Raw genomic sequence first — 15,185 nt, 5'->3', positions numbered from 1 at the left:
GCGGGAGGGACGGGGGTGGCTGGCGATGGACAGATGGGTAGGAAGGTCTGCGTGGGGATGGACGGACAGACAGAGGGATGGGGATGAAGCGGGAGGGACGGGGGTGGCTGGCGATGGACGGATGGGTAGGAAGGTCTGCGTGGGGATGGACGGACAGACAGAGGGATGGGAATGAAGCGGGAGTGACGGGGGTGGCTGGCGATGGACGGATGGGTAGGAAGGTCTGCGTGGGGATGGACGGACAGACAGAGGGATGGGGATGAAGCGGGAGGGACGGGGGTGGCTGGCGATGGACGGATGGGTAGGAAGGTCTGCGTGGGGATGGACGGACAGACAGAGGGATGGGGATGAAGCGGGAGGGACGGGGGTGGCTGGCGATGGACGGATGGGTAGGAAGGTCTGTGTGGGGATGGACGGACAGACAGAGGGATGGGGATGAAGCGGGAGGGACGGGGGAGAGGCTGCAGGCAGTATCTAAGAACTGACAGACCGTAGCCGGGGCCAGCCCAGGTTACCCGTGCGTTACTTTGCTCAGCGCTGGTGTCAGTCTGGTACGACTGTATTGAACGTTTAGCCTCTAGGGAAGCCGTTTGCTCTGGACTTGTGAACCCAGCCTGGGAATCGTCCCCCCGCCCGGGCAGCAGGGCCTAGCCGAACCAGACGGGCCAGCCAAGGCCATTGCAATCCTGAGGGCTGGCTAACGGCCCTGTCTCACCTGTCACCAAGTCACAGGGAAATTGTCCCTCTCTCTCTTCACTGTTTGAACTCTGACAGGGCCAGAAACTCTAAACTGAGGCCAAGATCCCCAGGAGTGACCCCTGGGTCCGCCCTGAAAGGCACTTCAAACCGACAGATCACTCCGAGTCGGGCAGGCGTTGGGATTTGCACCAGGCCTTGTCTTTGGTGTAGGATCTAGGGCACCAGTTGATCTGGGGAAGTGACTGGGAGCAACCTGCTGGGGGGTGATTTCTGGTGTAAGTGACTTGGTCACTAAAGCCTGTTTGGTTGGGTGGCAAGACAGCCTGGAGAGTCTCAGGGGACGGGCGGGGACTCCGCGGTTAGACTGTGACAGCGATCCAGGAGTTGGCATTTGTTACTGTCTTGGGGAAATCTAATACTAGAACTCACTACCAGCTTGGGGGGCTTGTCCCGGGTCTGTCAGCCTGCCCTGAAATAGGCACTCATGGTCGTGAGCCGCTTCAGACAGCGTGACAGAGGGACCGCCAGAGGCGTGTGTACGCAGACAGAAAGAGGGAGCAGAAGTCGCCCTCAGTCATGGCCCGCTGCCACCATCCTGCTCGCCGGGGCTGCCATCGCACAACGATGTCACCGAGTCACAACACTGAGTCAGTCCCTGTGCCCAGGTTCCTCATGATAATTAGGGTTGCCAGGCGTCCCGTTTCCGACTGTAGAGCCTGGTTGAAAAGGGACCCTGGCAGCTCCGGTCAGCACTGCTGTCTGGGCCATTGAAAGTCTGGTCAGCAGCGCAGCGGGGCTAAGGCAGGCTCCCTACCTGCCCTGGCTCTACGCGGCTCCCGGAAGCGGCCGGCATGTCCAGCTCCTAAATGCAGGGGCAGCCACGGGGGCTCTGCGCACTGCCCCTGCCCTGAGCACTGGCTCCGCAGCTCCCATTGGCCGGGAGCCGCAGCTAATGGGAGCTGCGGGGGCGGCGCCTGCGGATGGGGGGAGCGCACCTGGCCACGCCTCCGTCTCAGAGCCGGATATGCCGGCCGCTTCCGGGAGCCGCCTGAGGTAAGCGCCACCCAGAGCCTGCAACCCTCACCGCCTCCCGCGCCCCAACCCCCTGCCCCAGTCCTGAGCCCCCTCCTGCACCACAACCCCCTGCCCCAGCCTGGTGAAAACGAGCGAGTGAGCGAGGGTGGGGGGATGTGGTAAGATGAGGCCCTGAAACATAACCCTTGTATCAGAGGCCCGGTATGAGACATGAGGCCTGAACTACAGGAATGATCAAGACTTTGCTAACACAAAGCAAAGTGAAGCTGTGAGCCAGAGGCAGGCCCTGCTCTCAGAATTGGCAAGAAGAAGGCTGATGTTGCTATTATACACATACCTGAAAGATACTAATCACTAGTAAGAGAAACATGTGCCAGGATGGTCCGGGAACCCCCTGGCAGTGCATTCCACACAGATAACAAGGAACAGGCAGATCCATTTTAATGACAGGGTCAAAAGGATCATGTGGTGGATAGAGTTGTTTTGTTCGAACCCACGTGCACCAGGAGAATCCCGCCACGGACTGAGCCGGTCCATTGTCAGCATAGGCGGTGACCCCGTGGGTGCTCTGGGGCTGGAGCACCCACAGGGAAAAATTAGTGGGTGCTCAGGACCCACCGGCAGCCAAGCTCCCCTGCCTCTCCACCTACCTCCCAGCGTTTCCCGCCTGGCCGCTGCCAAACAGCTCTGGGAGAGGGGGGAGGAGCGGGAACATGGTGTGCTCAGGGGAAGAAGTGGGGCCGGGGTGGGGATTTGGGGAAGGAGTCGGAATAGGGGCAGGGAGGGAGCAGAGTTGGGGCGGGGACTTTGGGGAAGGGGTTGGAATGGGGGCCGGGAAGGGGTGGGAAGAGGCGGGGCTTCATGGAAAGGGTGGAGTGGGGGTGGGGGCAGGGGCAGAGGGGGGGTCGAGCTCCCATAGAAAAGAGGGGAAGTAGGCGCCTATGATTGTCGGGGGGCGCATATTCGTAGTATCTCCTGTAGAGTCTGCGGGGAACTAGTCCTGTGCTTCGTTTGACAATGAACCTGGCCGGGGGTCTTCGTTCCTTACCGGAGCCTGTGGTCATTGGGGGTTCTCTCGGGGCCTGCTGTGCCAGTGATCTGCAGAGCCGGGGCAGCACACAGAGGGAACACACACACGCAGCCGACTGGTATCAACACTGAACAGAGCAGAGCACCCCACCGGTGACGTCTGACGACACTGGTGACCCCAAACATGGACTGGCGTACGTAAAGCAATGGTAGAAACAGAAACTCTAAACAGTAATAACAAAAGTCAAAAAGCTGGAATTTTGCAATTAATGTCCATGGCAGTACGATGGCTTAAACAACACGCCACCACACTGGCCAGGCAAGTCCTGGAGAAAACCGGGCAAGTAGAAGAGGTAACTGAAGCCTTGGAGGAAGCAACCCAGGCAGTCGAGCACTGGAAAGCCCAAGCGCTTTTAACAGGGCGACAGGCGGTCCAGACCCACGATCTGCTCCAACAGATCAAGCAGGAAAATAAACAATTGGAGACAGCTGTGGAAAACCTGCAGAAGAAAAAGCTACCGTCCCCTGTTGCTCGACAGACTTCGAGTGCTTTTACCGTACCTGAAGGATGGGGGCAGAAATGGAAACAGGTGGGTTAGCTAAATGAAAAGATGGAACACGGGACAACTGGAATGGAGGCTGCACTGGGGACGTGAGGAATGATGACCCAGGTAGAGCCTCCTCTCTTGACCCGTGGGCAGGGGCCACCGCCCTGCAATCGCCACCTTATGCTGAGAACCAGGTTCTGGATAAACCCTCCCCCAAACCTAGATCAATTCCAGTTAAACCAGGAGAAATGGGAGGGACACCCCACCTGCACCCCACTTTACCCTTGACGCTACCCCACAAACGGGTGCTCCACCTCCACTGGGGTTCTGGAATGCAGTGGAAACTGCAACGAAAAAATGTCCTGACCCTTTCAGAGAGCCAGGGCCCCGTGGGAATTATGCAGAGAGGGAAATGGAGGCACCCAAGTGCGGTACAGATACACCTCGCCCACCTCGAGCGAGCGGCTTCACGGCCAGGCTCGATGCTTTCAAAATGAATGAACTAACTGCGTTAGCTGCGCGGTCGGCCCCCTGCCTGCTGAGAATTTCACGGAGTTCATGGCCTGGCTACAGAAATGCTCGCAGGTGTGAAAAGCGGTGGGAATCGACATGTCACAGGAACCAATTCTGGTACAAACCCTGTGGGGACCACTGAACTGTCACCCCCTTGGTTTTGAGGAGGATGTTACGCAAGCGGTTAAACGTGTGGCTCAAAAGCATTTTACGCTCTCCAGTGGATTAGCTGCACTTAAAGGAATGACAGGAATGCCGGGAGAGGCTCCGGCCAAGCTGGCGGACAGGATATAAACGTATAGGTTAACCGCGGGGGATACTGAGCTCAAGGATTTGAAGCAACTTGTTTTGGAGGCGCTGCCTTCTGGGGTGCTAGAACGGAGGAACGCTTGGTGTGAGAACGGAGCCAGGGACGTACCTTGGGACGAATGGATTGAAAAAGTGCAGACTGCGGTTAAACGGCAGGAAGGAACTCCTGGCAGTGAGCTGCCAACAGTTAGGACAGTGGAAAACAGAGGGTCCTGGATCCTCTCCCCGTGGCCGTGGCCGGGGTTGGCGACGTGGTGGAATGAACAGAGGGTAGAGGAGTAAATAGACAGATTGAATGGGTGTCGCCTGGAGCTCTGAAACAGGAGAATGTAGACCTTTAAGAAGAGAGTGAGAAGCTGTGGGCGCAGCTACAGGTATGTCTGATTGTCCAGGAGTCTCAAAAGGGGGAAGAAAAGGCAGTGATGAAGGTGGCTAAGGAGACTGTCTTGGCGTCTGGATTGACTGATCCGATTGTTAGTAATTCGGTAGCATAGGCCAGCCCTCCCTGCAACGCGGAATGTGTTTTCCAGCAACCCATGACAATAGATGTCTGGGGACGCCCCCACTTACGCATCCGAGTCGGGGATGGGCTTCTGTTGGACACGGGGGTTGGAATTCCTATAGTAAAAGATGTATTTAATGTATATCCAGTCGTGGACTCCGTACAAATACAGGGCATATCAGGAACTCAGCAAACATAGGATGTTAAAACCCTCCCTCTCCAGTTTGGTGTACATACCATTCAGGAGAAGTGTGCTATTGCAGGGAGAGAAAATCTAATTGGGGCAGAAACTATCAGACGATTGGGAATAATCCTGGACTTCCCAAATATGTGTATCAGACGAGCTCTCACTGTAACGGGAGAAACAAACGACGCTGACCTGATCCCAGTGGGACTTGCTACTCAGACGGTGAAAGCGATAAAGCCCAAACAGCCACCTCCTGCGCAGGACGGCTGGGACGGCTGGTGGGCTGAGATTCAGAATGTCTGGGCAGTGGACTCCCTAGATACCGGAAAAATACAAACCTCCGTTACAATAGAGGGAGACAGACCCCCAGACATCAAACAATACCCAATACCTCAGGAAGCAAAAGAATCTTTAAGGCAGGTTATAGAAGAATTGGAAAAACGAAAATTAATTCCAAGGTGTTCAGCGTCTAAAGCGGCACCAATCTGGCCAGTCAAAAAACCTGCTGGAACATGGAGATTAACTCTTGACTATCGGGGGTTAAACAGAACTGCCAAGCGGGGGGCACCAGTAGTGGCTGCTTACCCAGCATTGCTGGAGGTGGTAACCCCTGACATGAAGTGGTTCTCAGTACTCCACATGGCAAACGGCTTTTGGAGTTTACCTTTAAACCCAGAGTCTCAATACAGAACCTCTGTTGTATTCCAGGGTACACAATACGGCTGGAACGTTCTGCCTATGGGGTACTGCGACGCACCCACAATATTTCCTGCTGTAGTGAGAAATATGCTAGAGAAGGAGGGACTGTTACAAACGGGAAGGATAGTCCAGTATGTAGATGACATTTTAATAGTCAGTGAAACAGAACAGGAAGATGAAGCGTTAACACGGCAGTTACTGACTAGCTGCCAAGCATACGGCTTGAAACTTAACCCCTCTAAATCCCAGATGAAACAGAGAGACGTGCAATATCTTGGAATTCGACTCAGTGCAGGGGGAAGGCCTGTGGCTAAGGAAAGGGTGACGTGTATTGTTAACCTCCCTATGCCGGAGGATACTAAATCTTTGCAAACTTTTTTGGGGCTCACTAACTTCTGCATAGAATTCATGGTTGGGTACGCAGAGAAGGCAGGTCCCCTGTACGAGGTACTTAAAAGACTACAGTGGACCTGGACCAAGAAGGCAACTAAGGCATAGAAAAGACTGAAAAAAGGGTTAATGGAGGCACCTACCTTGGCCGCCCCTAACAACGAATTCCCAGGGCCGGTGCAAGGAAGTTTCGCGCCCTAGGCGAAACTTCCACCTTGCACTCCCCCCCACCAGCTAACCCAGCCCCCCACCCAGGGAGACCGCCACCCCCCCCCGCCCGGGGACACCCCCCCCCGGAGCAGCTACCCCCCCTCTGCAGCTAACCCCGCCTGTGGAGCCCGCCCCAGCTCACCTCGACTCCGCCTCCTCCGCTGAGCATGCCGGCACCGCTCAAATTCTCCTGCCCTCCCAGGCTTGCGGTGATTGGAGGAGAATTAAAGCGGGGGCTGTGTGCTCAGCGGAGGAGGCAGAGTGGAGGTGATCTGGAGCGGGGAGCGGTTCCCCTGTGCGCCCCCCCCCGTTACTGCGGGCGGCCCTCCCCGCGCCCCCCCCACCCCAGCTCACCTCCACTCCACCTCCTCCTTTTAGGCGCCCCAGGCGGCCGCCTAGTTTGCCTAAATGGTTGCACCGGCCCTGCGAATTCCCCTTTGTGTTGTACCCTAGTGTGAAGAATTTCTGTATTTTTCGTGTGCTTACACAGGGTACTGGTGCAGGGGAGAGACCCGTTCCTTATTATAGCAGAGCGTTAACAGGTCCAGAAAGCAAACTGGGAAGTTGTGAGCAAACTGCTCTCGCCGCCTACTGGACACTACAAAAAGCTCAGGCAATTATTGGAGCAAGCGAGGTGATTGTAAAGAGTCACCATGCGCTGGGAAAGGAAAACCTGTCTAAAGGACGTGTGAGAGTAGATAAGGCCATTCAGTGGGTCTTTGCTCTCATGTCCGAGAATGTTCAATTAGTCCCACTAAAAGGACCTGAAATATCTGGATGGGGTTTGACTGTAAGCGGTCGGGAACATGTTTGTGAACCCCAACGGGAATCCAAAGCGCACCCTGTCTTTAAAGCAACCCCAATTGAACAGGTGATGGGAAAAACCATTTGGTTTGTGGACGGCAGCTCACATTACACTGAAGGAAAACGAGTCACTGGCTTTGCAGAGATTTGTTTAACTGGAAACCTGCAGAGAGTTAACACCTTCCAGTACAAACTGATCAAAGGAGGAACGCAGTCTGCAGAAGTGTCAGCGGTCTTAGAAGTTTTAGCCAGGATGAGGAACAAGCAAACGGAGCTAATAATAGGAACTGATTCCGATTATGTTTACAAGGGAACCACCCTCTACCTACCATGGTGGAATAGTGTAGATTTTACAGGAACCGATGGATCCGAAATTAAGCACAAACTTCTGTGGCAGCAAATGGAGAAATTGGCAAAGCAGTATAAAAGGATCTGGATGGTTAAAATAAAGGCCCATAGGGGAAAGAGTCCATTACAGTGGGGAAATGAACAAGCAGAGAAATTGGCTAAGGAAGCAGCCATCACTGGAACACTGTGGGAGCCCACACCCGTCGCAGTAACCACAGGCAAAACAAAAACAAGGAAATGAAGAGACCGACCAGAAAGAGTGTGATGTTATTGACATAACCCGCAACCACTGTTATATATTTGCAGCAAATAGTGTACAAAGGTTGTCGTATGACGTGTCTATGGAAAGGCTGTGATTTGCTAATTATGATTACGCTGGCTGTATGTGTGCATCATTTTTGTAGTTGAAGTTATGAATATTTGCTATGTACTTGTATATCAATGTGTTTTAATCTGAAGTACCCTAAGGCAGTGTTTCCCAAACCTGGGACGCCGCTTGTGTAGGGAAAGCCCCTGGAGGGCCGAGCCAGTTTGTTTACCTGCCGCGTCTGCAGGTTTGGCCGATCGCAGCTCCCAGTGGCCGCGGTTCGCTGCTCCAGGCCAATGGGAGCTGCAGGAAGTGGCGTGGGCCGAGGGACATACTGGGAAGGGGAGAGGAGTGAGGACGCAGCGCGCTCAGGGGTGGGAAGAGGTGGGGCAGGAGTGGGGAGGGGCGGGGCAGGGGTGCGGTCTTGAGGGTAGGGGTGGAGTGGGGGTGAGGCCTGGGGCAGAGCCAGGGGTCAAGCACCCCCCAGCACAATGGAAAGTGGGCACTTGTGGACCCCCGCTGGGATCTGGCCCCGTTGAGCGATGGCTTCTCTTTGTGTTTAAGGTCCCGGCCGTGCAGAGGGGTTCCCGGCTGGTCAGGATTTCGCCGGAGCTCAGTGGGAACCTGCTCGGGGAGAGTCCAACTGGCTGTAAATATCCTGGGTCCGTCCTTGGAGTTCCTGTAGATCAAACAGAGAGCCAGTGAGATCCCTGCTCAATGGCCCCAGGGCCAGCGGGGTGGGTGCTGCCAGGACCGGGACACTCTGTGGCTGGGGGAATCTCCCCTGAGCCGGTAGCAGGATGGGGTCTGAGACACACACTTGGGCAGCGGCGGTTCCATCCAGCAGTGGGCAGGGATTTGCACTGCGGGGGGTGGGGAGGCTGCAGCCGCACACACACCCCAGCCAGCAGGGGGCAGCGGAGTCCTGGGGGGGAGGGTAACAGACCCTGCACTCACCTCATAGGGTGACTCTGTTTTTGGCCTGCGGGAAAGCTCAGCACCTCGGGAGAAAGGGAAAATAGTTTCTGTTGTTAGATCTGGGTCCCCAAAATCACCAGTCCTCTGAATCCCCCAAGTGTCTCCCACCAGCCCCCCTAAACCACTGGCTCCCCTATCCCCTGACTGCCCCCAAATGTCTCCGACGAGCCCCCCAAACCACCAGCCCACTGACTACACCCTAGTGTCTCCCACCAGCCACCCCAAATCACCAGCCCTGGATCCCCACAAGTGTCTCTCACAAACCACCGGCCTCCCACCCCCTGTAGCCTTTGTTTTTATTTGAAGTGAATGCCAGTGACGTGACACTACAGCAGTGAGGGGCCGGCGCTGGCGGCTACCGTCTCCGCTCAGCAGAGTCACCTCGGCCTGGTTTAGATCCAGCGTCACCGGGACACGGGGAAGCCAAGGCCAGTAACACAGACAGTGGCAGGAACAAGGTCCCCTGTCTCTACTCAACTGTACTAAAGTCACCAGCTGAGTTATAACTGTCACCGTGTGTCCAACTCCTAGATCCATCCATGCTCCAGTGATAGCTACACATGGTCTCGCAGCCTCCCAGACGGTGCGAGGAGCTGCTGGGTCTCCCGTGGATTGATCGTCAGTAGAGGGATGGTTCCCGCTGGAATTTTCTCATAGGAAACTCAATTACCCCGGTCTGGGCCCCCCCTTTTTATAATTGGAGTCTGCCTATAGCGACCTTCTATGCATGGACCTGAAAGTTTCACCCCATTTTCCCTTATGGGTCTGTGTCCCCATGACACTTAAGGCCTCCCCGATTTCTATAGGTGGGGCCCTACCAAATTCATGGCCATGAAAAATGCATCACGGACATTGAAATCTGGTCCTCCCCCGTGAAATCTGGTCTTTTGTGTGCGTTTACCCTGTACGAGACAGATTTCGTGGGGGAGCCCAGCATTTCTCAAAGTGGGGGTCCTGACCCAAAAGGGAGTTGCAGGGGGGGTCACAAGGTTATTTTAGGGGGGTCGCGGTATTGCCACCCGTACTTCTGCGCTGCCTTCAGAGCTGGGGGGCCGGCGAGTGGTGGCTGCTGACTGCGGGCCCAGCTTGGAGGCAGCAGCGCAGAAGTAAGGGTGGCAATACCACAACCAACCCTACAATAACCTGGCAACCCCCCCCCCAACTCCTCTTTGGGTCAGGATCCTACAATTACACCACCGTCAAATGTCAGATTTAAATAGCGGGATTGATTTAGTTGGGGACTGGTCCTGCTTTGAGCAGGGGGTTGGACTAGATGACCTCCTGAGGTCCCTTCCAACCCTGATCTTCTATGATTCTATGAAATCCTGAAATTTACTGTTTTTACAATCCTATGACCAGGAAATTGACCAAAACGGACTGTGAATTTGGCAGGGCCCTTGCTATACGTTGGGTAGATTCTCTTTGTTCCCATTAACACCGACACACAACCCGGAGCCTGTGGTGCAGACACACGTTGGAGCCAGATGTGCCGCCACAGCATGTTTATGATTTAAAATTAATCTTCGGGCTGATTGTTTGTAACATTGCCCCTTGGGGCCTCTTTTCCCAGCATCTCAGGGCAGCGGGTTTTTCTTCGCTCACTGACGTCTGTCAGCGTTTCTTAGCTCCAAGGCCCAAAATAGCGAAGCTAAAATCTCGCAGGTCTCGGCCTACAGGCCTTGCGTTTGAGCCGTCCTGCCTCAGCTCTCTAACACAGCAGTTCTCAGACTGTGGGTCGGGACCCGATTTTAATGGGGTCGCCAGGGCCAGCGTTAGACTTGCTGGGACTCAGGGCTGAAGCTGAAACCCCAGCTCCAGCCCCACCTGGAACAGCAGGGTTCAGACCGGGGGGCTGGGGGCTCGGGCTCTGCCCCCTCCCGGGGTCGCAGTAATTCTGTGGTCAGAAGGGGGTCACGGTGCAATGAAGTCTGAGAACAGCTGCTCTAATACATGGTTATTCCTGCTAAATACCGATCAGTCTTAGACCTCTATAGCCCTACAGCGCCCCTCTACTGACCAGACAGTGATTGTATGTTAATGAATCATAACTTTACACAATCAATGAATAATAAACTAAAATCATTGGCTACACCCCTGCATTCCCCCAAGTGTCTCCCCCCAACCATCCCAGACCACCATCCCCTCCACCCCCTGTATATGTCTCCCACCAGCCCCCCACAAATCACCCCACGTGTCTCAACATCCCCCCCAGCCCTGTGTTCCCCCAAGTATTTTCTACCAGCCCCCCAAACCATCAGCCTCTGCCCCCCCGAATCACCCACAGTGTCTCCCCCGGAACCACTGGTCCCAACCCCCCAAATTCTCCCATCATCCCCCCATCTTCCCATGTGTCTTCCACCAGCCCCCCAAATCACCCACCCCCTGCACCAGCCCCGTCTCTGTTCCCACCCACCCAGCCCGGCTCTTACCCTCTGCAGCCCCCTCGGCTCCCGCCTGCCGCCGGCCTCTCCTGAGCAGGTAACAAGCCCCCACGTTAACAAGGATGACGAGGAGCAGGATGGCAACCACAACGCCGGCCATGAGGCTGGGGCTCAGACATTGGCACCGGCCAGAGCCTGAGGGAAGACAGGGCTGGTGTCACCGGTGTGGGGCGCTGACAGCCCGGCCCAGCATGGCCTGACCCGGGCAGCACGGAGCCCGGCGGGATCAGAACCCACAGCCCAAGGGTTTGCCAGCCTGTGTGTTGGGCGTCCCCAGCCAGGCCCCCTGGGGAGCCAGGGACTCTCAGGACCTTGCGGGGACGGCGATGGTGACGGGGGGCGAGCGAGTCGGGTTCTGAACCTCGCAGTGATATTCCCCAGCGTGAGTCGCTGTGACGCCTTGAAGCGCCAGCTCCAGCTATGACCCCCCAGCCTGGCGTTATCCTTGTCCCAGGCGAGGTGGCGTCGGCGGGGACACGGCTGCTGAAACGGCAGGTTACATTCACCGGGTCCCCTTTGTGCAGGTCAGCGCCGGGTGTGGCCGTGATGTTCGCGCCTTTAGGGGCGTCTGGAAATGGAGGAGAAAGGAGCGGGGAAAGGACCAGAAAAATGGGGTTGTGTGTCCCGGGCTGGTGTCGCTTTAAATAGGCGGTGAGCCTCTGGGGCGCTCACCATGTTCACGCTTTAGGAGGCAGCCGTGCGTGCGGGTAGCTCGGCCTGGCTGCCGCGTGTGGTTAACAGACACGTGTATTGGGGCCCTGCCGGCTGCTGGGGTCCCTCCCCTGATCATCGTCACTGGAAAGGCAAACGACACTCGGATGAGTGGGAGGGGCTCTGGGGAGACAGAGTGGGGGGACCTGTCCCAGAGGGGGGAAGGGATTCAGGGCAGGGGGTGAGGGGCAGGACCTGGCCCATGTGGCTCCAGGGTGCCAGAACAGGCAGGGTGGCGGAGGGGAAAGGGGCAGGGGGACCCCCAGAAGGGTTTGGGGGCTCAAGGTATGTGGGCGCCGGGGGGGTGGGTAGGGCCTGGCCCAGACAGGAATGAGGTCTCAGGTCAGGTGGGGGGATGGGCAGGGGCCCGGAGGGGGCTGGGGGCCCTGGGCAGGTGTGGGAGGGGGTCCAGCCTGGAGCCAGCAGCACTGGGGTTGACCAAATGTGGTGATTAGGAGGCGGGGGAGGAATTTGACACCAGGGCCACCGAGGTGGGCAGGGGCGAAGCAGGGGAGATGAGGGGGGAGGGGACAAAGCAGGGGGTACGAGGTGGGCGGGGCAGGGGGGACGAGGCGGGTGGGACGAAGCAGGGGGGACGAGGCGGGCGGGGGCGAAGCAGGGGGGACGAGGCGGGTGGGGTGAAGCAGGGGGGACGAGGTGGGAGGGGGCGAAGCAGGGGGGACGAGGCGGGTGGGACGAAGCAGGGGGGACGAGGTGGGTGGGGGTGAAGCAGGGGGGACGAGGCGGGCGGGGACGAAGCAGGGGGGACGAGGCGGGCGGGGACGAAGCAGGGGGGACGAGGCGGGTGGGGCGAAGCAGGGGGGACGAGGTGGGTGGGGGTGAAGCAGGGGGGACGAGGCGGGCGGGGGCGAAGCAGGGGGGACGAGGCGGGTGGGGCGAAGCAGGGGGGACGAGGCGGGTGGGGGTGAAGCAGGGGGGACGAGGTGGGAGGGGGCGAAGCAGGGGGGACGAGGCGGGTGGGACGAAGCAGGGGGGACGAGGCGGGTGGGGGTGAAGCAGGGGGGACGAGGCGGGCGGGGACGAAGCAGGGGGGACGAGGCGGGCGGGGGCGAAGCAGGGGGGACGAGGCGGGTGGGACGAAGCAGGGGGGACGAGGTGGGTGGGGGTGAAGCAGGGGGGACGAGGCGGGCGGGGACGAAGCAGGGGGGACGAGGCGGGCGGGGGCGAAGCAGGGGGGACGAGGCGGGTGGGACGAAGCAGGGGGGACGAGGCGGGTGGGACGAAGCAGGGGGGACGAGGCGGGTGGGGTGAAGCAGGGGGGACGAGGTGGGAGGGGGCGAAGCAGGGGGGACGAGGCGGGTGGGACGAAGCAGGGGGGACGAGGTGGGTGGGGGTGAAGCAGGGGGGACGAGGCGGGTGGGGCGAAGCAGGGGGGACGAGGTGGGTGGGGGTGAAGCAGGGGGGACGAGGCGGGTGGGACGAAGCAGGGGGGACGAGGCGGGCGGGGGCGAAGCAGGGGGGACGAGGCGGGTGGGGCGAAGCAGGGGGGACGAGGCGGGTGGGGGTGAAGCAGGGGGGACGAGGCGGGCGGGGGCGAAGCAGGGGGGACGAGGCGGGTGGGGCGAAGCAGGGGGGACGAGGCGGGTGGGGGTGAAGCAGGGGGGACGAGGCGGGTGGGACGAAGCAGGGGGGACGAGGCGGGTGGGGCGAAGCAGGGGGGACGAGGTGGGTGGGGGTGAAGCAGGGGGGACGAGGCGGGTGGGACGAAGCAGGGGGGACGAGGCGGGCGGGGGCGAAGCAGGGGGGACGAGGCAGGTGGGGCGAAGCAGGGGGGACGAGGTGGGTGGGGGTGAAGCAGGGGGGACGAGGCGGGTGGGACGAAGCAGGGGGGACGAGGCGGGCGGGGGCGAAGCAGGGGGGACGAGGCGGGTGGGGCGAAGCAGGGGGGACGAGGCGGGTGGGACGAAGCAGGGGGGACGAGGTGGGTGGGGGTGAAGCAGGGGGGACGAGGCGGGTGGGACGAAGCAGGGGGGACGAGGCGGGAGAGGATGAATGTAAGGGGACTGTTGCCCCCTTACTAACACTCAGTGGGGGGGGTTGGTTGGCTGCTCCCAGCACTAAAAGGGGAGGGGTCGATGGGAAATCAGGAGCCTGAGACTGACAGTCCCCAGGACCAATGGGGAGAGGCCAATGCTCCAGATCAGCCTGATTGACAGGGTGAGCAGGCTAATCAGGGAGTCAGGAGGCCAGGGGGGTCCCTCCTCCGTGTGAACTGGAATGGCCTGAGTCAGACAGAGGGGGCAGAGCTAAGGAGAGAGCAGGGGGCCGAGCTGAGCTGCTGGGAGCAGAGCTGCAGCCCCAGGGCCAGAGCACAGCCAGGAGAGAGCAGGGGCCGAGCTGAGCTGCTGGGAGCAGAGCTGCAGCCCCAAAGCAGAGTTACAGAAGCAGCCTGCAGAGCAGACCTGCCCTGGGGGCAGAGCTGCAGCAACCAGAGCCAGAGGGGCCAGAGAAGCCGCCCAGGGAGCTGGAGGCAGAGCAGCAGCAGCAGCCGTGCTGAGGCAGAGTGGAGCTGGAGCTGGGGCTGGAGCAGTCCGGAGCCGGGTGCGGTGAGCAGCTGGGGAGAGTGAGGGGGACCCTGGCAGTGGGCCCAGCGCAGGGAGACACCTCAGCCAAGAGGCTCTGCAGGCCAGACTTGGAGGGGGATCGTAACCCTGACAGGGCGGGGGCGACGCTGGGAAGAAGGGTCCTGCCACCTAGAGCCTGAGAGCGTGTGGCCACCGCCAGAGCAAGTGTCCGACCCGCAGCGTCTCTGCAGCACAGCCAGGGCCTGAGAAGGAGCCTGGGACCTACAAGGAACAGCCTGTGACCTGCCCGGACGTGCCAGAGACACTGCTTGTGATGATCCCTGCCTCAGAGCAGGGTGATGTGTTTCCTTTAACCTTTCCCATTTTTCCTTATTCCTTTTTAAAATTAATTGTTAATTAAACAACTTGTATTTGCTTTAAATTGTATGAAATGATCAGTGGGTCAGGGAGGTGCCCAGTGCAGAGAGAGTACCCCCGAGTGGGGACACCCTAGCCCCTGTCCTGGGTGACCACAGCAGGGCTGGGGGTCGAGACCCCCAGGAATCCTGGGCCCAGCCTTGTTGGGGTTACGAGGACTCTGCCAGACAGGAGAGTGGAAGGGGAGCCCTCAAGGGCAGGGACGAGGCGGGCGGGGACACAGCAGGGGGGACGAGGCGGGCGGGGACGAAGCAGGGGGGACGAGGCGGGTGGGGGCGAAGCAGGGGGGACGAGGCGGGAGGGGGCGAAGCAGGGGGGACGAGGCGGGTGGGGACAAACGGGGGGACGAGGCAGGCGGGATGAAGCAGGGGGGACGAGGCAGGCGGGACAAAGCAGGGGGGACGAGGCGGGCGGGGACGAGGCGGGCGGGGGCGAAGCAGGGGGGACGAGGCGGGCAGGGGCGAAGCAGGGGGGACGAGGTGGGCGGGGACGAGGTGGGGGCACACGGGGCT

This window comes from Emys orbicularis, chromosome 20, assembly GCF_028017835.1.
Source record: "Emys orbicularis isolate rEmyOrb1 chromosome 20, rEmyOrb1.hap1, whole genome shotgun sequence".
NCBI lineage: Eukaryota > Metazoa > Chordata > Testudines > Emydidae > Emys > Emys orbicularis.
The sequence above is the reverse complement of the archived record's forward strand: the minus strand, read 5'-3'. Positions refer to the sequence as shown.